The following is a 22,225-nucleotide window of genomic DNA, read 5'->3' as shown; positions in this document are numbered from 1 at the left end:
ACAACTCTGCTTGGTAGCTCAAGCAAAACTCCCAGAGAGTTGGAGTGCAGACTTATTTTTGAAAGTTCCCTGGATCCTGATGCACACAGCTTAGATCCAGCCCAAGGAGAGCTGTGACTCTCAAAACCTCAGCCCAGCCCAGCCCCAGTTCACTCTGCAGAAGCTGAGTGTCCTTCTCTTCCCTAGGCATCACTCAGGCATCACTCTTTGATTTGCTGATTGAAAGCAAAGAGAGCAAATAATCCTGAGGAACTGAAAATGGGCTCTTTTGCTTTTCTCAGCAAGATAAGAAAATGGTTCAGATCACCCAGGCTGTGCTATTCCTAAGTTGTTTCCTCATTAGTGGCATTTACTGAAGTACATTTTGAAACTTTGGGTGATGAAGCAGCTTTTCAGAACAGGAGTCAGACTATATCCTTTGGAAACCACAGACAGTCTGATACTTGTAGTCTTCTTTTCAAAAGGGCAGAAGCTTCTTGTCCAGCACAGCAGGAGCGGGTAGATTCCCTGGGTTCAAGGAAGAAAAACACTTTGCCATAGAAATTGTACATGGGAGCATGGGAACCCAGCAGCAATGCAACCTTCACAGAGCTCTGCCAGCTCCTGTCCTTCCTGTCAACCTCTGCTTGGTTTTTCCCTAAATTTCCCCTTCTTCCCACTGGGAACAGGCAGCACTGAGAGGCTGCAGAGAGATGACAGAGATGCTGCAAAGGCAGGAGGGAGAAAGACAAGGCCCTGCATTTCCAATGAAGATAGCTCCAACATCTGTCCTCAGCCACAAATGTATTCACCCGCACAGACACACTCATCAGATGAGGCTCTAAAATATTTACTGCCCAAATATCAATCCTCATAAAGCCAGGCAGCCATTTGGGCTTGGGGAGGGGGAAGGAGACGGGGTGGGTTGTCAATAATGTCATAACCACGGGCAATTTTATGTATCTCTGGAAATGGCCAAGGAACACGCAGCTTGACAGATGTGCAAACGGGTAATGCAGGCTCCCTAGTTATGAGCATGAGGATGTCAAGAGGAATAGATGAGCAGTAATTCAAAGTATATTGGGCTTAGAGAAGTACATGGGCACCGTAATGAATGCGGGATGGGCACTGCGGTGGAGGGAGGGCTGAAGGAGGATGAGGAGGGAGTGGGATGATGGCCAGAGAATGCAGCCCCTGTAGTGAGTGACTGAAGGGACAGGGGGACCAGGCTGGGCATTTGGTGGTCTGAGTCACACTACTATAGGGTGCTACTGCACCAAGGGAGGTGTCAGCCTGTCTGCTGCTGGACCAACCTCCAGGCTCCTTCTTCCTCCTTCACGGCTGCATCTCTACACAAACCTCTCCCACCATTGTGCCACCTTTCCTTTCCCTTGCTCTGAAACTCAAACTTTTAGCCAAATGCCTATATTTTTCACCAAGAGTCAAAAAAACCCTCACCAAGGAACCAAATTATGTTTCAAGTTTCATCTCAGTAGAACTACAGCTTTTTTTTGCCTTCATCTCCAAACTAGAAAACAAACCCGACACCGCAGCAAGGGCTGCCGCCGCCCCCGGCGCCCGCCTGCGAGGCGCAGGCACTGCTCACACCTCTGACTGTGCCTCGCCCGGCATTTCCCCATCGCACCCCGGCGGGTTTTAAAAAGCAGCATCACACAGACGCGCACTACGCCCCCGGCCGCACGCTCCCGCCCCCTGCGCACGCTCCCGCCCCAGAGCCACGAATCGCAGCCGCACGACGCCACGGAGGCTGGCCGGCTTCCAGCCTGGGGGGCTGCAAAGAACGGAACACCAATTTCATAGGGATGGGATGCTGGGACACTTCTGCTCAGGTGTTTAGTTTGGAGGAGTGGGGCAGCACGGTGCAAAGAGGACCATCACCGCTCCCAGCTGACCTCACTTGGCCAGCCCAGAACAGCGCACATGGACAACTCAGCTCCACTCATTTTTCCGTAAGATTCGCCTCCTTCAGCACTTCTGGCAGTGAAATTCCCCCTCTCCCACGTCCTCCAATGCTCTTTGAAGGGACGCAGTCATTGGCTGTGCCAGTGGAGCCACGCACACCCTTCCTCCCTCTCAGCTCCCGCAGAGTTCATCATTTTTCCACACCCTGGTGCTTTCGGAGCTGGGGGGAATTACTCATGAAGGCAAGCAGGCACCCCACACACCAGCAATCACCATAAAGGTGGTTTTTCCTGTGGAAAAATCCATGAATCACTGTAAAAGTCAGTCAGGCTCAAATCAAGCCACACTACTCACCATTGTTTATTAAAAAGAATTAATCACCAATCTTTTTCTTGGCCGGATTTATGAAATATGACTTATCCCAACCATTCACTACTAAGTTGTTACAATATCCAGCTGCAAACATCCTCTGTGTGTGCTCTGGCAGCCTTCCCCATGGCTCATGGTCAAATGACCAAAGACTGAAAAAGCTTGAATCTTGAAGGAGTATTTCCTACAAGTCTCAGGCCCCAGATTTTCACTCTGGGATACGCTGCTGGCACTGGCTGCTCCTGTGAATGCACTGCTCAGTGAAAAGTCCCACTGGAGCTGAAGAGCCCTGGGGTATTGCAGCTCTGGGCAAGGGGTGACACCATAAGGAGGTCAGTGCACAGGCAGAGCAGGAGCTGACACACACACAGAGCACAGGTTATCTGCCTTCCATAAAAACACTCTGCCACCATCCCAACCAAGCTACATGCAGGCAGGTACCAGGATGGTGAGGCAGGGGCTGGCATCACCTCTGCATGGGCACAGCAGCTCTGAGCCAGTGAGACAACCAAGCAGTAAGAAATCCTTAATGAAAAAAAATCTTTTTCTTTCCAAAAAATGTCCTTGTTATAATTTCTTTCTCCTGGTGGCACCCTCCTGTGCACAAGAGCTCGGCCATGACATGGTGTAAGAGCAGGAAACTTCAATGCCCACAGTTATGAGAGCAGAAAAGAGATAATTGCACTTCTTACAGCAGCACTAACTTATCTTGGGGAAACTTTCCCTGCTAATGAGGCCATTCTGTTCAGACATTCAGCAAGATTTGAGAGGGCTGGTGCTGCTGCCAGCCCATCATGGGTGCAGGCAGAGGGCAGGCAGGGGTGGGAAAAGCAGCCCAGGAAACCACCACCATGGTCCCAACCTCATCACTTTGCAGCTTACTGGAGCTCAGTTTTCCTGACCTGGCTTTAATTTATTTCTCTTTAAAAACAACAAAAAAATCCCACTACATCAGCTATTGTCTGCTCTGCCTCCTCTTGCCTTTGGCTACATGCTGGTTTCAAGGCATCTCCTGGCAGAGCTGCACCTGCCATCCAATCCTAGGCCTCTGCAAAGGATTTTCTTTCTGCATCAGTGCCCACACCTGTACAGGTCCCAGGGAGGCCATGGCTGGCACTGCCAGGGGCAGCTGGGGACAAGCTCTGTGTTGATGAGTGCCAGCTGCTGAGCAGGATGCCTGGGCTGCAGCAGCTGGAGGCAGAGGTAGAGATTTGTGTACTCACCTGGAAAGGCAGACATCCTCTCATCCCTTGCAGAGCTGCTGGGAAACCAGCTCCTGGCTTTTTTCCTAGCTTTTTTCCATACTCCAGCTACTATGAGCAGATGCAAAATCCCCTCTCCCTTGAGTCCAGAAAACCCCACAGCAGGAGCAGAGGTGAGACAGCTCTGCAGGACAGCCAGCTTCCAGGAAAAATGCTTGGAAGGTGGCAGTTGTAGCCAGATGGGATTGCATCTCTTGTTTTGAAGGGAACCATGGGACAGTGCCTGCAGTGTGGCTCTGCTTTGGCACATCCCAGGCTGAGCTGCCAGCGCCAGCCTCGCTCCTCATTGGCATGCCAGGCACCTGCCTCCCAGTGGCATGGGGCTGCTCTTCCTGCAATCTGTGTACCCAAGCAGCAGCACCAGGAAGGCTTGGAGAAGTACAGTGAGAGTGGAGGAAAGGAGGGAAGAGAGAGAAAACCACAGCTGAGCACAGCTTAGGCTGCAAAGCCAAGGCTGGCAGTGTTGCTCCAGTTACCTGCACGACCTTGACAAGCTGCAGGGAGGAAGAGGAAAGCCTCCAGTGGCAGCTCCATGTGCTAACAGGGACAGGGGAAGGCAGGCAAGGGACAGAGGGGTGGGTGCCATTTGGGATGTGCCACCCCAGGAAGGAGCACACCAGATGGACCAGGATGTTTTTTTACCTCTGTCTCAGCCCCAGAAAGGCAGCTCACAACCCACACCTTCTTTGGACAGCATTCTGTGGGTCTTGGGTTTGTTCCCATGGGAGCACATGTGTAGGAAGAGGTGAATACCTCATGTCACTCCTCTGGGACCCAGCACAAGGCAGCAGGAGGGGGAGTAGGCTCTGCCTGTGCTCCCCAGAGGGAAGGGCAGCCAGCCCTGTTCTGCCAGGCAGAAGATGCTACCAACACACAGGCAGGCCCCCGAGATCACAGTGTGTGTATCTTGAGAGCTCAGAATAAATATTTAAAGGTGGAGGGGAAAAAAAACCTGTTTGTCTCTGTGAGCAAGTTCTCTGTCTTTGCTCTGGGATTTGAGACAGAGACAGAAGAATGACAAAGGAGACACAGGTTTCATCAAATCATGGGCACATCAGAAGCGATGGCTTTCAGATGCCAGCTTTGCTGCAAGACAAATTCTCTCCCAGCCAGATGCCTGACAACCCTGACAGCCCTCAGGGACTGCAGGTCTGTGTTCCCTCAGACACAGGGGCTGCAGTGAGCCCACCCTCTTACACCTCTCCGCTCCAGCCAGGGATGGGAGCCAGGCTGCTCCCCAAATCCCTTTCCAAGCCAGTAAGAGCTGGTCCTGACCTGTGGGGACATGTGACCCCTCCTTGCCCAGTCCTGAGAGGATGTACAAGGTGATGGGCTCTGCACCACAGTGTTGGACAATTGTTCCCAAATCCCTGTCCCCACAGCAGAGCTCTGCCAGAGGAGCAAACCATGGCTCAGCTTTCTCAATGCCACACAGGAGCAATGGCTGGGGGAAGGATGGGAGGTGACAGCTCTGCTCAGCTCCCAACATCCCTGTGCTGGGCCATCACTCAGAGGCAGTGGCCAGAGCAGCCACAGAGAACGGGATGTTCTGTATCACAAGGCTGTCCTTAGGATGCTTTTATTTCCAGAGAGAGCTCATTAGTTCTGGTTGTGCAGGAGTTCAGGGTTTTTTTCTCCCTGTTACTAAGAGCTGGAAAACTCCACTGAATAACATCTCTGAGCACGGGTGGAACAAAGACAGGGCATGGCGGGGAGAGGAGCAACTAAACCAGAGATAATCAAAGCTATTGCTGCAGCCTCACATCACTTACAATCTCCATCTCCTTTGGATTTCCCAGCTGGACTGGTCTCTGCTTGCTCAGCCCCACTCACCATTGTGCCAGGGCTGCAGGGCTTGGCTCTGCTCGGCTCCAAGGGGGAAGAAGATGCAGAGCAGAGTTTTAAATGGCAGGGAACTGGGCTCAAGGCAGCCCACTGGATCAGATGGGATGCCAGGAGCTAAAGGGACTTACAAATTCACTAGCAAGGAGGAAGGCTATCTCTGGCACTGTCACAGGAGGGGTTTAACACAGGCACATCCTACCCAGGGATGCTCCAGCTGTGATGCCTTGCTGCCATCAGTGTGGAGCAGCTGCCTCCTTACCAAGCCCTGGCACTCCTCTCCCATCACCACAGGTTCAGCACATGCTGCAGGAGATGCAGCCAAGAAATCACGTACCAACAGCAGGAGATAAGCCACTTTCCCAGATATGATCACAGGCCCCATTATCTCCTTAACCCTTATGCATTCACTTATCCATCCCAGATCTATTCCTCCTTATCTAAATTCTCCTCCTGTTCATTCCCATCTCTCACCATGGTTGGTCTCTCCAGAAGCGAGGAGGCAGCAGGAGAGCCTGATGCTCCGGGCAGCCACTCACCACAGCTAATGGGATAGGCTCTGATTGACTGGCCCCAGTGATTGGAAGTTAATAAAATGTTAAAAGCAGCCCTATAAATCACCCATGCAGGAAGTGACCTGGACAGGAGGCCTAACGAGTTAGCAGAGGTTTTATTTAAAAACCATTTGTCTGAGAAGTGCAACACAAAGAGTCAAATAACTCTTAGGAAAACAGCAGTGATGGAGCTACTGGGAGGATTAGAGCTGGCTGGATATTTACAGCCTGAGGATGTCCGTCTTCCCAGTGCTAACTGGCCTCTGCTTCCCAGCTGGAGCATCCCAGCTGATCCCAGCTCCAGGAAGGGAGCTCCCAAAGTGAACCAGGACAAGGCAGGTCACAGTTCTGACTCGTACCTTTAGCTCTCTGGGTCCACTGTGACTTTTTCACAGACCTCTTAAAACAGGAGTGTCATGCCCATGTCCATCCTGTGACAAGCTGGTAGCATCCTCATATTCCTCCAGGCCCAGCTCCTCTGCCCATGTGTGGGATCACACATGGAGAAGCTGCTATTCTCATATGCTGCTGCACACAGCTGACATCTCTGTTTGCATGGAGAAGCTTGAAAACAAGAGGTCCCAAAAATCTCCAACTCCAAAACCACCCCAGAAACCAGTTTTTGTTTTCTAATCCCAATTTCCACTCCTCTTCCATGAATACTGATTTTGTACCCATTAGGAGGGCAGCTGGGCCACATCAGCCTCAGCCCCTGCTCACTCCCCACAAGCTCAGCTCTACTTTTTTAACTTTTAAAAAACCCTACTGCTGAGTGCAAGGAACAGACGACGGTGTTTCCCTGGGAGAGGGACTTGGCCCCCACCCAAATGCCCTGCCCCAGCCATTCCTTACTCTCCCATCACAGGAAGCCTCCAATACCCCAAAGACCTTTTACAACTGGGAGGAAAGGTGGCTCATGCTTGGGAAGCCTCCAGAGCATTGTTAAGAGGAAAATTATACACAATTAACCTCGGGAGGTACATCAGGGAAGCAGAGGCAGTCACAAGGCACCAGTCCCACCCAAGCTTGGCTCCTTGCAGCAGCAGAGTAGTTTCTGAAACTATGAGCAAATTCCAATGGGATACAGTCTGCAAGGAACAGGCTTCACCAGCAGCTACCTCATCTTCAAAATCACCTTTTAATTGCAAGAGAAGTTCCTATCCCCAGGCCAGCACCTTTCCTCCCAGCAAGACAAGGGGGAGAGGAATAGGTAGGAGATGCAACAACACAGCAACAACCTGACTGCACTTGAATTGGCCAAGTGAAATTTGGTTTCCTTTGCTTTTCACGGGCATCCTTACCTTGGGAAGGATGCAGAGGCTTGGTGCAGGTGCAGCTGGTTCTCCTGGCCAACGATGAGCACCTTCCAGGGGAGCAGGCAAGCCTAAGAGTGCCGGGGGGCTGCGGCTGGGAGGCTGCTCCGGTGGCTCTGCAGGCACTGAGGGCAGCTCATGGCTCCAGGGCACAGGGGGCTGTGGGTGGCAAGGCACAGAAGGTGTCAGTCTGCAAACACACAGCCTCAAGCACACACCAAGCAAACCCAACCCCACAGAAAGGCTGACTTGAAAGTTAGGAAGGTGAAGAACTTAATATATTGATATTTTTCTGTATTGCTCTTATTTCCCCACCTTCTCATCATCAAGGAGAGGAAACCAGTGGGATCTGCTTAGATCTGGACACTAAGCAGGTGTGGATATCTGAAGAGGTCCAGCACGGCCCAAGGGGCTCCTGCCAGGCACAGGGGGATTCTTGGGAGCAGTTTCCCAGAGGATGTTATATGCTTCCAGCATCACTAGTGGGCAAGGAGAGAAGGCACAAGCTCACCTGGGCAAGCAGCCCCTGGCCTGTGCTGATGCACACAACCATGAACGTGCAAGGGAAGGACCCTCCAGCTCAACAAGCCCAGCCAAAGTGTCTCACAAGACAAGGGGAGCTCTCTCCATTCCTCACAAGTCAAGGGGTTCTACTGGCACCTAGAAAAAGCTAAGAGAAAGCAGGTCCTTGACCCGCCAATCTGTGATCACTCCTCCCAAATTCAAAACTGAAAGGGAAGCAAGACCCTTTGCTGATGGAGGTGGTACATCCACCCATCCTCTAACCAGCTTCAGCTTCATATGCAGCACTCTCCTCTCCAGCAAGAGTTTAATACATTTATTTAGTGGTGAGGTCCCCAAGGCAGAACTCACATCCTCTTTTTGCGTCTCAAACAGTTTTGAGCAGTCAGTGTTTAACAAATTAATAATAATGTGATGGCACCTTGAAAAATAGACTGTCCTGTCCTCAAAAAAGGGGCCACGTTTCCCAATTACTCCAAAGGGCACTGCTTCAGACCTGACTGAGCAAATGGCATTTCGGTGCAGCCACCTTTTAATGGCAATGATGTGATCCTGCTACGGCTGCTAGGGTTGAAAGGGACCCCTGGAGGTCACCTAGTCCAAGCCCCCTAATTAAAACAGACCCTTAAAAATTACGAAAAGCACTATTACACATCTCCCAAATGACAGTATTACTGAAAACACAATGAAATAATCCCCACCCTGCCACGAGGAAGGTGAACAATGCTGGGGCAGGGGTCGGGCACAGCAGGGTGGAGCCCCCGAGCCCACAGGCCCCACTGCTGTCCCCCGCAGCACTGGGGGCCCATTGGGACCCAGGACCAAACTGTGGGCCATAGGACCAAACCCATCCCTGCCACCTCCTGCCTGCCCATCCAGCAGTGACATCAAAGGCCACCAAGCCCCGCGGGGACCCTTCCCACTCTCACCTCGTGCCCCATGGAGGGAAAAGCAGCTGTGGGGGTGCTCACCTGTTCCCCCTATCCCACACCCCATGGGAGCCATGTTGACCTGTGGGTGCAGTGTCACCGTGTCCCTGTGCCCATGGGCTGGCCCTCACACCCACATGTACCATCCAGCATGGGGGCAGGTGTATCCAATCTCCACCCATCTCCACGCTGCACAGCGTGAGGGCAGGGGACAGGAGGGGTGGAAGCAAGTTAAAAACACCTCTTAGCTCAGGTACTTTTTAGCAGCCATCCCCTACCTGAGGTCTGCCATCCTACCCCAAGTTGGCAGCTAAGCTCAGCATCTCTCTGTCATGAAAAGTATTCACGAGGTTTGCGGTGGAGGCTGGCAAATATTTGCCAAGGATTCTTCCAAATCTCCAAGCCCGCCATAAGCTCGCTGCAAATTTGTTTGCTGATCATGGTCCTTGGACTAATTTGGAAATTGAGAGCAAAGAAAATGCGGCTGTACTGTGCAGGGGAAGATGAACAAGCAGGATCCTATTCCATGGGGAAGGCAACTCCACCGACCCTAACGAGGGCTCATTAATTAACACCTGCAGCACTGGTGCAACACCCAGCTCCTGATGCTGATTGTGGCCATGGAAGTGATGTCTCAGCAAAGGCAGCACCAGGGAATGAAGGATGCTGCTGGGGATGGCAACAGCAGCACCTGCAGGCTGTAAGACCAGTGCTAGCCCCAGTCTGATCTGTTTGTGTGGCAAGTTGCAAAGAGGTGCTGGCAAAGCATCCTCTCTCCTTCCCTGCTCCCTCCCCAGAACGGTTCCAATCAGAGTTTCTCCTGTGGCTTCGCCTCTGATTTTGGCACCTCACCAAGTTCCAGCCCAGGCCAAGCACATCGCTAATTAGCTGCACTAATTAATCACAGTTTCCATTGTTTATTCCTTTGTTCTCGCACAAACGCCCATGCTGCCCGGTTTGGTGAGCTGCCATGGCATTCATGGAGCACCAGCACAGCTGGTGGAGCTGACCCCAGCGAATGTGGGTCACTGGCTGCTGGGCTCACTGCTGGAGACCAGAACAGAGCCCATCCCTGGTCCTGCTGGAAAGTGAGTGAAAAGCCAAAGCCATCAATTCTGGCCTGAAACAGTACAAGATTCACAACCCCTCTGACCCTTCCAGCCTGGAATTCGTCATGCCAGCACAGCTCAGACCATATTTCTGAAACTTCCAGGAGCCCAGGAGCTGCTGACGGGTCATTTGGTCCATTCCTTCTTTGGGAACTGGGATTTACCGTGCCTAAAGCATGCCCAGTCGTCAAGCCTGGCCTCCAACATCTCCAGCAAAGCAAATTCTACAGCTTCCCTTGGCTTCCTGAGCCTGCTGCCACCACTGTCAGGGCACAGCATGGGCTGCAGTTCATTTGCCACCATCTTTGATCCCTCCTGCAGCCATCAGTGCCACAGCCCGTTCTTCTTCTCTGCAGCCATGGGGATGGCTGCCTGGCTGCCACTCCATCAGATCCCCCCAGGGAGACACTCCACACTTGCTCCCAGGAGTGAGCACGGCAGGCAGAGCTGGCACACAGCCCCAGCACAGAGGCAGCCATCCATCCTCTCCCTGGCTAATCCCACCGAAATCCTGCCTTTGTGCTCATCACATCCACTGCCTGAGCATTAGGCACCCACCGAGCCTGAGCTAATCTCCAGAAAGCTCCCTCCCCCAGGGGGGTTCCCCTTCCCTTCCCTGGGCAGCCCTGGCACCCTAGAGGCACGGGGGGACAGGAGGACATGCTGGCTGTAACTCCTTGCCAGCGCTGGCATGATGTGCTGGGAATGAACCCAACAACTACTCTGCTCGCTCCCTCTTGTCAGGGATTTTTTTAACCAGGTATTCTTTGCAAAAAAAAAAAAAACACCAAGGGGGGAAGAACTGTTAGTCCAAGGGAGTCTGTGTTGTTAAATACAGAGAAATCCAAATCTGAAGTCCAACAGAGGCCAAGGTTTCTGGGCTTTGACACAGCTGACAAGCTAGAGCACAATGAGAAAATACGCGCACACAGAAATAGCCAGGCAGGATAAAGGATTTACTGCTCCTTTCACAGAAAACAAAAGAATAGGCTTAAACACTCCATTTAGGAGTGGTAAAAAAAATAAAAGAAAGATAAAAACCAGATCTGCAGGAAGAATATTTCAGTACAGGATTACCAGGAGGTGAAGGAAAACCAGATCCTGCCTGTGCTGGGTGCAGCAGGGCAGCAGCATCCCCAGGGACCCTCTCCCCAGGCCCAGCAGCAGTGTGTGTGTGCAGTGAGCACACACACAAAACACCAGATCTCACCTCAGAACCACCCAGTCAGTTCCCTCCTGCCCTGGGTCAGAGCATCCCAGCACAGCCCACATTCCAGCTGTCATGCCAACATCTGCACGGTCTCGCCTCTGGAGCATTTCTGCTGGGCTGATTCTGGCTGCAGGATTGCCCTCTTCACTCAAATCCCTCTCCAGGGTCCACTTCCCCAGTGCCAACCACCCCAGCTAATGAGGCTGAGGCTCCCTGCCTTTCAGACAAGCTTTTCCATGATAGGAAGGCTCCAGGCTCTTGGCTGCCCTCCCTTCCATAAGGAAGTGATCCCAGAACACCTCTTGGGACATCAGCTGAGGAGGCCTGATGGAAAGAGAGCTAGGGCTGGCAGGGGCTTTGGAAACAGCTTCCTCCCATCATCTCTCCAGGTGTGTCCTCATTGAAGAGGGAAGTTTTCAGCTCCCTCTAAGTTTCCTCTAACTTGTGACAAAAGAGAAACTCTTTGGAGAACAGACAGGAACCCAGTTTCCCTGATGAAAGTACCGCAGTGGGATTTTTTTGGGTTTCTTTTCTTTTGAGTAGCATGAGCCAGAACAGAGCTTTGCAACCAGGCAGGCAGAAGGTCTTACCCTTTCCATGGCAGGAGACCAAATCTCCCAGCTGGAGACCAGGACAGAAACCAACCCTGGTCCTGCTGGGAAGTGAATTAAAAGCCAAAGCCATCAATTCTGGCCTGAAACAGCATGAGATCCACAAACCCACTCACTCCATCAGCCTGGAATTGCTCATGCCAGAGCAGCTCAGACTGTCTGTGTGGAACTCCCAGGAGCCCAGGGGCTACTGGTGGGTTATTTACTTTGGAAACTGGGATTTACTGTGCCTAAAGCACACCCAATGGCTACGGTCAAGCCTGGCCTCCAACATCTCCAGCAAAGCCAATTCTACAACCTTCCTTGGCAGCTTACAAGCTGCTTAATTGCCCTGATAGTTATGCATTGAGGGTTTTTTTGTAAAAAGCAGCTGATTTCTCAGCAGCAACAAATACTTGGGAAAGCTTTCTCTCTGGCAAACTCTCTCTATTGTTCATCTCTTTCACATAAAATGTTCCTAATGAAGAGGGAAAGCAGGATCTTGGCTTCTTTCAAAACAATCTGAAATATTATATTAAAAACATGCGCTGAGTGTTGACATATTTAGCGCATTGCTTTATAAAACAAATTGCCCGAGCTCATTCAGAGCTTGACACCACTAAGACAACACAGAAATACATGACTGGGAGGATACCACTGCAAGAAGTGCCACTCTGGGGAGCTGTGGAGCACCCAGACAGTCTTGACTCCATCCTAGTGAGAAGTGGCAGCCACCAGCATCATCCCCTAAGAGAGGAATGCACGAGCAGCACTCAACATGCTAATGTGACAACTACAGCAGGTTTCACACCATGAATCCTCCCCACCCAAACCCTCAGCTCTTCATATAGGCATCTCCAAATATCCAAGGCTGGGAGGACATGGTACGTACAAGGCTCTCACAGCAATGGATCTGTGCTGTGGGAGCAAAGCTCAGTGTCTCCCTCAACACACCAAGCCAAATCCCTTGGAAGTAGGAAGCTAGCTGTGGTGGCTGGCCAGGTTTCTCTCCACACCTGGCATAGGCAGGGTCCCTACAGAGCCCCCTCCTCTCCTGCAGTGTCTTTGAAGTGCTCCAGGCTCTGCTGCAACAGGATTTTTCAGACATTAAACTGATGCTCAGAAAACAAACAGACATAGAGAAAGCTTTCATTACAAGGCTGGTTCATGTCCAAGAGCAGCCCAGGGGCCAGCTAAGATAGGCAGTGGTGCTTTAACTGCCTCTCACCAGAGGCCAGTGTGAGCTATGGCTCCCTGTGGGCTCCCAGTCCATGCCAGCTCCGCACTCACTCTGCAGGAGCAGGGCAGGAGAAAGGAGCAGGTTTTATGGCACATTGGCTCTCCTCCAGGGACCGAAAGCTTTGATGCTGACAAAGCCACTGCATCCTCTCCTGCTGTGAGGGTGCCCAGACAAGACATTTCTGGGTGCATCTGGAGATGCTGCTGGCCTCTGTAGGGACATGTCACGGGTGATAACCACCAGCACGATCCCTACCTGCTGTGGGTGGTGGTCCTGGGGGATCACATCTTCTCCTCCAAGCAGGAGACCAGCACCTTAGGAGGGTCTGAGCACAGGGCAGGGAACACTGCAGCCATAGTGTGTATGGAGCATGTTCAGGTTTACTTACCTGTGACCTAACTCCACCTGCAGTGTGGGCAGCTGACACAAGGGCCTGGTTCCCCAGGACACGTTGGTGCAGAACCAAAGGCAAATGCTGCCCCATACCAGAGTGACACTAAAACCCCTCAAGCAGGGCACATACCCTTGAAAAACCTGGTGTGCTTCAACCTCCTTTAACTCAGGACCCTAAACCCTCCAGGAAGGTCCAGCAACTCCTCATGACTTCCACCATCTCCAGTCCCCCTTGGGTTTATTGGCACCAGTGAGTGGACAGGCTCCCTGCAGCGAGATCCACTGAGCACAAGGCATCACAGCAGATCAGAGAGACCTGGGGCTCCTCCTCATTTATATTCCCCTCCAGCCACAGCCTTCAACATGGCTGAGGAAGGCAAGGCAAGACAAGGCCTACAGAGAATGCCTAAAGATTATTTCTCTCGGATTCCAATTTATTTTCCATCATTAATGTCTTTGAAAGCCCAACACGTCCTGCAGACAGAAAGAGCATGTTAAATGTGCACGTGGTGGAGCTGCAAAACCGCGGTGAACACGTGCCTGGCACAGGTACCCATCCCACCAGGGAGATCAGCACAGCCAAGGAAGGGCTTTGCTGCCAGAGAGCATCGCCCTTGCTCAGCAGAAGCTGTGGTAGAAGCCACTTTTTCCCTGCAGAGAGGCCCTCACCGTGCACCACTCGAGCCCAGAAAAGTGAGAGCTTCATTTGGGAAAGCAGAGGTACCACCAGCCCCGGTGCTGAGCATTGCACAGTGGCAGAGAGAAGGCAGGGCTGGGGGAGAGTGACTTGCATGAAGGATGAGAGGAGCTGGAGTCTTCCGTAATGGAGAGAAAATTGCTTTCGCCAACTATCTGCAGTTTTAAAGCAATTACATTTGGGGGGAAGCCGAGAGCATGTCTGAGCGCTACGCGCGTGTCGGGCGTGTTTTGAAATACAAGAACCAAGTCAGGAAAAAATAGAAAAAGAAAATGCCATTTAAAAAAAATATTTGATGCAGTAGGCACTGAGAAGATTAAGTATTTATAACTCAGGGAGGGGACAGATACTGGAAGCAGCCAGACATCCCAGCAATGGGACAACTGAGAGGAGGTGGGGCAGCTTGCTCCTATCTGTGATCCCCTTCCCCTTGAGAATGAGAAATCTTCCTTGGGAAGGATTTCCTCTGAAAACACAGCAGCTGAGTGCAGCCTGGTCCAGTAGAAATAAATAAAATTTGTTCTAATTAAAACACTGCTCGCCCTCCGCTTCATCTGCCCATGCAGTAGGGACAATAACAAAAGTCACTGCAGTGACATCAGGGTCAGGTCTCCATGGGTTGGGAATGTGCTGCCCTCAGCCAAAACATGGAGCTGCCTTAATGCTTCCCCTCACGGACCTGCAGGCTGACCCAAAACCCAGTAAGCACCCAGCAGCTATCGGTTAAAGCCTTTTCAGAACCAGATTCAGACTGGGAGGCAACAGCTTGATTTGGCCACAGATAAGAAGGTCCTTCAAGCTGTACAAAATACTGCTGATCTTCCCTACAAGCCATCACCTTTCACTACTATCCTTCTCCTCTAATCTGCTGGAATTAGGAAGGATCCCAGGCCATAAGCACATCTCCTCTAATGACCAAAGTGGCAGGGCCCGAGCTGCCCTGATCCCCAGAGCTGCTGCACTGCCTGCTGCCGGCACTGCTCAGACATCCAATTTATCAGGAGGCTGTCCCTTTTGCTTTCTGGCCACGCGCCTTCCCCTTGTCTTTATCTGCTCTGGGGACAAGTGTGGGAAGCGGAGAAGTGGCATCCAGGGCTGCTGGTGACAGAGTCCCTTTTCAAAGGATGTTGTTCAGCTGTTATTACCAACTCTCGCCAAGCGGAATTGAGACATGAAGTAGATTTGTGCCCAAGATAATGGCGTTTATTAGACAAGCTATTGAGGAGAAAACAAAAGCTAACAGTGGAGAGCCACTAAGAGCAACGCCTAAAGAGAATCCATCACGAATACAAAGAGAAGAAGTGCTAATAGTGCTTCCCATCAATGATTTGAAACTTCAAGCAGTCCCTTAACGAGTGCAGGAGAGTGAAGGTTAGTGTCACCCAGCAAGAGGTGACAAACAGCACCAAGGCATCCACGCCCTCAAACAAAACAGCATCCAGCCCCTTCTGCTCTGGTCAGATGTGGCTGAGCATCTCTGCCCCCAGGGTAGCAGCCCTCAGCTTGCCCACGAGCCTTCTCCTCACCTGTATCAGCAACACATAACACCTATACAACACAACACCTGTGCTATATGCTCCTAATGCACACAAGGATGCTCCAGAGCAAGGATCCCAGGAGGTCTGCCCCCCACATCCTGACCTCAGCAGGATGGCAAGGAAGGAGAATTCCATCTCTGCATGCCTCTGCAGCAACCAGACCTCTTTTGCTAAATTCCCTGGGAAATGCTTTGAAAATCATGGGTCCATCTAGATTTTCCTGTTGGAGACCATCCTCTTCTTATCTCACCAAAGGAGACATGCTCCTACAAAACCTTCCAATTAAAAAAAAAACATTTTTAATGGGAATGAAAGTCTTCCATAGGATAGTCACTGTCATGTTGGTTCACTGCCAGCCAGCCCAAGCCCCTGGTGAGATTAGCTGGAGCCTGGCACAATGTTCACACCCTGAGGCACAGCTGAGATCTTTGGGAAAATGCAGCAGAGATCATGGCCGCTAAACAACAGCTTGTCTGGGTCTTTGACAGATTTCTACTTTCCAATTTCCAGCCCAGACAAACAATACAGGAAGCCCCCAAATCCCCAGCTTTTTGATCACCAATTGAGGCTAGCCCAAAGAGATCACCAGTTTCACACTCTTCATCTGACTCTCTTCTCCCTTGCTCAAGGGCTGGGCTGGGGCAGCAGCACAGGGTGATGTGGAGGAGGGTGAGCCAGGCAAGAGCATGAGGGCATCCACACAGCCCAGAAGCTCCTGAGAAATTTATTGCTTGTGACACGCTGTCAAAGCGAGGCGCGTCTCATTAGTCAGAACCAAAGCAAATGAGAGGGCTCCTTAGCCAATTAAAAATTAAATAAATAAGGAAGGGATGCTCCGTGGGGCTCACCACCTCCCCTTCGGCCCTGCTGGTGAGTGGGAAACCCAAGGCAAGATGTAACACAAGTCTGAGCCACAGCTTTGTCCCCTTCTAAGATGGTGAATTCCCCACTTCCAGCAAGCAGCTGGGAGCAGCCAGTGACCACCACAGCCCTGCTGGATCTGGCACAGCCAGATGGAAAACAACAAGCTTGAGGAGCCACACCTGACACTCAGGGAGTTGGAAAAGGAAAGACTTCCTTTCACAGCCTCTGGAGCATTTTGTTTTCCAGCTCTTGAAACGGATCTCATTGACTCCTCTGAGTGTCATTCTCTGCTAAAAATTTCTATTTTTAACAGCTTTTCTTTTTAAAATGACGTGGTTTTCCTTTGAGGGTTAAGCTGAGCAGGCACATGACTTTTTTTGTTGTTTTTTCTTTGGTTTTTCCTCCAGGATTTATCAGCCATTGGAGCAGAGGGCATTACAACTCTTCTCCAGCTTGACAGCAACAACCCTCTGGAGTCTCACACTGCCCTCCTCCACACCTCCTTGCAGCATCAAGGAGTGGGAGAGCCCATCCCAGACCCCCAAACAGAGGTGAAGGGACCATTTTGAGCAGGCACTACAGGGCAAAGTTCAGCTTCCCCATCATGAGCCAGATTGAAATTTTACAAGAGCACAGAGGTGCCTGTTGGCAGCAAACATCCCAGCTCACCACATTCCAAATGGGTGCTGGAGGAATCTGAGGGCTGCGGACAGACACATGGGTGTTGGATGGATTGGTGGGGGCACCTGAGCACAAAACAGGGGAGGCACCCTGAGAAGAGCCCTCTCTCCTCCACCCATACAGGACCCAGCAAGGGAGGGAGCGACCCTGAAGGATGCCACACCAAGGAGAGACCCTGGCCCAGGGCAGACAGGGACACCCCCTCTTCCCAAAGCACTCCCAAAATGTACCCCTTAAAAAACAGCACAGACCTGAAACATGAGCCCAGGCCAGCAGCATTTCCCAAATCAAACAACAAACAAGGAGCCGTTCCTTGCAGGTTTCCCTTACGCTGCAGGTCCAGATTAATCCCCACAGTAAACACAAAGGAAGAGAACCACCCGAAGGGGGATGCTGTCTGTTTAAAGGCACAAATGGATGGTAAAAGTAGACAAAGAAGCCAAGCAGAGGCATGGCAGGTTTGGGAGCAGGAAGGGGTGGGGAGAAGCCCATGGGCTCCAGTGTGGGAAGGAAGAGCAACAGAATTCTGCCAGCCATGCCCAGCAGACCCTGACCCCTGGAGCCATCCCGCAGGGTCTGTCACCCTGGCAGGAGGGGGCATCTCCTCACCACCCCCAAAACATCCCAACCCGAACAAGCTCTTCCCCCCAGAGGTCCCCAAGTCTAAGCAGGTTGGTTGGGGCTCTCAGGACACAGCAAAACAACACTTCCTCTTATGGAAAAGGGCCATGACCCTGGAACTAACCCCCTGTGCCCAGAGACTAATGCTGCACAAGGCTGGTTTAACAAGAAATGCACATTTGAAGCTTAACAGCTCTTACCAGCAGATTCCCCCCTCTCTTCCCACTGATGCTGCTTCCCATACAGCACACCCAGCTAATTAATTACAGAGCACAATCCAATCAGTCAGGCCATCCTATTGCAGTTAAAGACATTTAAGAGATAATGCCATGAAACTCCAGATGGACTGGCCTGACCCCAGACTCTGACACCACTGGGGGGCTCGGGCGATGCTGTCACTCCAGCTGATGTCCCAGGTCCAAACACCCTGGGAAAAAACCTTCAGCCTTGCAGTGCTCCCTGTGGGCTGGGCTTGAGAGTCCCTGCTGACTTTACCAAAGATGTGCTGTCCTGCTCCACTGGCACATTGCCCCAGGGCAACCTGGGCTCGCTGCTGCCCGTGGAGCACACAGCAGCCTGGCTCAGCACAAGCAGCAGTGACAGAGATGCCACCTGCCCTACTTCTGGCTCTGAGTTTGCTTTCAGTGTGGCAGAAGGACAGATCGGAAGGCCAGATGCCAGCCCATCTTCTCCCCACTGCTGCTACACACGCCCCACATAATCAGCTTCAGCAGTGGCTGCCTCAGGGTATCATGCACCACTGATGTGCCAGGACAGCCTGATCCCATCACACCTCACCATCCACCCCCCCACCACATCAATACAGAGAGAGGATGGCCCCTGCTCACCAGCAGCAGGGACTGGCCTCACTGGAGAGGGGCTTTGGTAGCAAGTGGATGTAGGAGAGTGGCTAAAGAATGAGATGCTGTACTACCAGCCCCTTTACTGTTCTTACTGTTGGCTCTGACATGCTGATCTGTAGATAGGATGTTCCCAGCTTTGCAGGGATGGCCTAAATTTCCTCCCTGGGCTAAAAGTGTGGGTGTTCTCCCTGCTCAGCACTTCAGTTATTGGTTGAAGTTATCAGACCCCTTTGACAAAGGTTGGGGCTTACATTAGCTCAGCCCATTTGGCCCTGAATGAGCCACTGTCCTTTGCAGAGCCCCAGCAAGAGGTTCATTCAGTGGGTATCCTCTGTTCCACGAGCAGCTTTGTTTCTCCATCACACCCAGGTGAAGCCCAACCCCATCCACATATGGCTGGGATCCCTGCTGATTGCCAAGCTGCTCACTGTAAAGGTATTAAAGGAAAAACCCACGGTGCCAGCTCCTGATCATACTCCCAAGGACTCAGTGTGGTTATGCTGCTCCATGCTAGCTGTGTCCCAGCCCTGATGTTTGATGATGAAAGTGGCTGATTCTGTGATTTACTGATCCTACCCTTGGTTAGTTTTTCCTACCCAGAGTAAGGATAAGCTCTTGGATTTGCAAACATTTTGAGGATTGTGGTTTTAATTTTTTTCCCCTTATTGTGTATGCAAGCATCAAAAGCTCTTACGCCTTCATCCAAAGCCCAAAGTCAAGGCAGGGGATATGTATCAAGTCTAGATATGTTCCTGTCACAGGCAGCAACAAAAGATTGTTGGAGTTGAAATGAGTGAGGGTCCTGCTCTTAATTGATCCAGCCCATCTCCCCGATGCTTGACCTCCAAGGAGAAGTGAGGAGGAGCCTCTGCTCCTCAGTCTCACCTGCAAAATGCCTTTGTCAGAGACTCAGGCACAGTTAACTAGGACAAAGGACAGAAAGCCTCCTCTCAGAGCTGCCCTCCCTCGAGCCACAGCTAGCCAGATACCCAGCACTCCTGCATCAGGGCCAGCACCACTCAGGTCACAGCACCAGGAGTATCCACAAGGTTTTCACCCAAGCAACAGCCAACAAGTTTCACTAATGCAGATTTGCAAAGGAAGGATGTGACTCTGGCTGAACTGGAGCATGGCTACAAGCAAATGGCAACGTTCACCAAGCACAAGCAAGAAGGGAATGATGCCAAAATGACATTTAATAACTGAGTCTTCCTGAAAACACCATCTCAGCACAACTACAAAACTCACCAAGTTTACTGAATGTTCTCTTACAGTGTCAGAAAAAGATAGCAGCAATTAGCAAGGGGGGCTAGAACATGATTGCTGTAGATGAGACAGGACCAAGCCCAGACTTCTAACGCCAGCTGCTGTTTTGTGCTTGTAGGAACTGCATGAGGGCTGGCTTGTTGCACCCAGCACTGAAATGAAGTACAGCTAACTCATTATGTTGGACCCTAAAACAAGGAACCTAACTACAATAGCACAACACTGTGACTTTACTGGAAAATCAGGATACCACGTCCCCTCCAAGGCGCCAGAAGAGATGGGGGCATGGTTTCTTTACAACATCTGTCCCATGGTCCCCAGGGAATGAACACAGAGAAAACCTCAGCACATCTTGATAAAAAATAAAATGAAATAAAATGAAATAAAATAAGGCATCATTCTTCCTTGTGCTGGAGTGTCCCACACCAGGCTGATTACAGGGTCTGGATATAAAGAGGTCTCATTTTGCAGTAGCAATATGGCCATTGTCGGATGCCACAGCTGGAGGAGGTTATGAGACAACAGCTACAGCCCAGGAGACAGCTCCAGAGTGCCCTGGTTCAGGAGCAATTCACTCATTCTCAGCTCTTGCATGCCCCATAAAACAGGGCACATCTCCCAGTGGCCCTGCAAGGACTCTCATGGGAACTGACTGAAAAGCTAAGAACCGAAGTGAGACTGAAAACACATCAGCACCTCGCAGGTCACAGGATTTGAGGTTGTGCTACCAGCCCGGAGCACCCTCTCTGCTCCAAGCCCACAAAACAATGCACCAGAGAAAGTTCTTAGCCTTCAGCATCCATCTTCCCTTCCCACAGCTGCAGCAGCGGGATCACTGCTGGAGCCTGCACCGTCCCATTTTCTGTACCCTGATATGAACCCTTCCAATTAAGCCACTGAACTGTTCCCAGCTCAGCCTCCCATGCATGAAAACGTCCTGTTATTTTGCACCTGCCAAGAGCTGTGTCCCAGCAGATCTATCTTGAACTGACACTTGAGGATAATTAAACCTCTCTCTCCTCCATTGGCAGCGCAGCAGATAAAAGGAGAGCCCTGGGGCCCTCGAGTCGCTGTTGTGGTGGGTTGCTCCTGTACAAGTCGAGGAACATGAGATGAGACTCAGTTTCTCAATAGAGACATGGGCAAGGGAGCAGGGGGCCAGCTTGGCAATTTGCCCTAATTTAGCAGGGGAGCAAGATGTCAGAAGCACGCAGGCAGCTCCCCTAGCCGGGCAGATCCTCTGATGAACAGAGAGCTGAAAACAAAGTGTCTGGCTGGGATCAAATAGAACCCCTGCTGTTTCTAAACCTGGGGTATCATCCGTCAGGCAGCCAGCAATCCCTAGGGACCCAGCTGTGATGTTCAGGCACCCTTGGCATCTCCTCTAGCTTTAGTCCGAGCAAGGACTGGCTCCCATTGCCCCCACCAGCGCCACTGGGAGCCAGGTGCCCCACACCATCAGGCCGGAGTTGGCTGGTTTTGGGAGCTAGCGGCAAGATGGGAATCTGTCACCTCACGCCACACTCTGCCTATCTCCTGCGCCAGCTGCCTGAGGTTGCTGGATGCATCGAACCTCAAAGCCGAGCTTCGATCGGGGTGGTTTTGAGGTTGGCACTGAGCATCTGCCGTTGCTCCGAGCTGGGCCTCCAGCCCCTCGGGGCATTGGGGAGGCTCAGAGCACGGGCACCCTGTCTCTGCCTGCTCCACAGAGCTCTTCGCCCCGGGAGAGCCCTTCACTCCGCGGGGGGACCCTTCCCTCATCCCAGCCCCGCTGCGAGGGGATCCAGTCCCACTTGCCGAGTGATGCGCTGCAGAGCCGCAGGTCTCCAGGGACTATGCGTGTCCCCCCCCCGCCTCCTCCGGGGGGATGGATGTTCTCCCCCCACAAAAGCCCATGCCGGCGCCCCCGATCCCCGCCGCCGCCGTTACCTGCGCGGGCTGGGGCGGCGGCCGGGCGGGACGCGCCGCGCTGCAGCTGGGCTCGACTCCCCGGGGCTCGGCGCATCCTCCGCCGCTCGGGAGGGCTCGGCCGGGCTCCCTCGCCCCGCTCCCCGCCGCTCTCCGCCTTCCTCCGCGTTCCTCTCCCGCTCACCCGCATACCCCGGGGCTGGCGGCTACTGCCGGGCTCCGCTCGCCGCCGCGGCGCCGGCCACCTCCCGCAGCAGCCGCCGCCGAACGGAGGCGCCGCGCCCCCCCCCGCCCCCGCCTCCTCCCGCTCTCGGCCCCGGGATTGCTTTAAAGGGAGAGCGCCTGCATAGAGAGAGCGCTGTTCGACATCCCCTCCAAGATGCACCGCACCCCCCGTAGCTCTCCATCACTCCCTGGGCGGCTGGGTGTGCCATGAGGCTGAGTCCCGACAGCCGGACCCAGTGATGGCCCTCTTTCCCCCTGCAGAGCCCGTTTTAGTGAGCGCGTTCGTCCACTCATCCAGAAAATTCTTATCCCACGGGCTGAGTTTGC

At 52.4% G+C, this 22,225-nt stretch overlaps 1 protein-coding gene across 2 annotated transcripts in view; it reads right to left on the bottom strand.

The window, feature by feature from the left end:
• Window positions 1-21,912, bottom strand: part of LINGO1 (leucine rich repeat and Ig domain containing 1) — a 156,402-nt gene extending 134,490 nt beyond the window's left edge. For both annotated transcript variants that reach the window (XM_030955523.1, XM_030955526.1), the window contains exons 1-2: window positions 21,695-21,912; window positions 7,231-7,401 (exon numbers count right to left, since the gene is read on the bottom strand). The gene's annotated coding sequence lies outside the window, so the exon portion shown is untranslated. The remainder of the gene's footprint in view (window positions 1-7,230; window positions 7,402-21,694) is intronic.
• Window positions 21,913-22,225: the final 313 nt, after the last annotated feature.

This window comes from Camarhynchus parvulus, chromosome 10, assembly GCF_901933205.1.
Source record: "Camarhynchus parvulus chromosome 10, STF_HiC, whole genome shotgun sequence".
In the NCBI taxonomy this organism is placed as follows: domain Eukaryota; kingdom Metazoa; phylum Chordata; class Aves; order Passeriformes; family Thraupidae; genus Camarhynchus; species Camarhynchus parvulus.
This window is presented reverse-complemented; position numbering and strand designations above follow the sequence as displayed.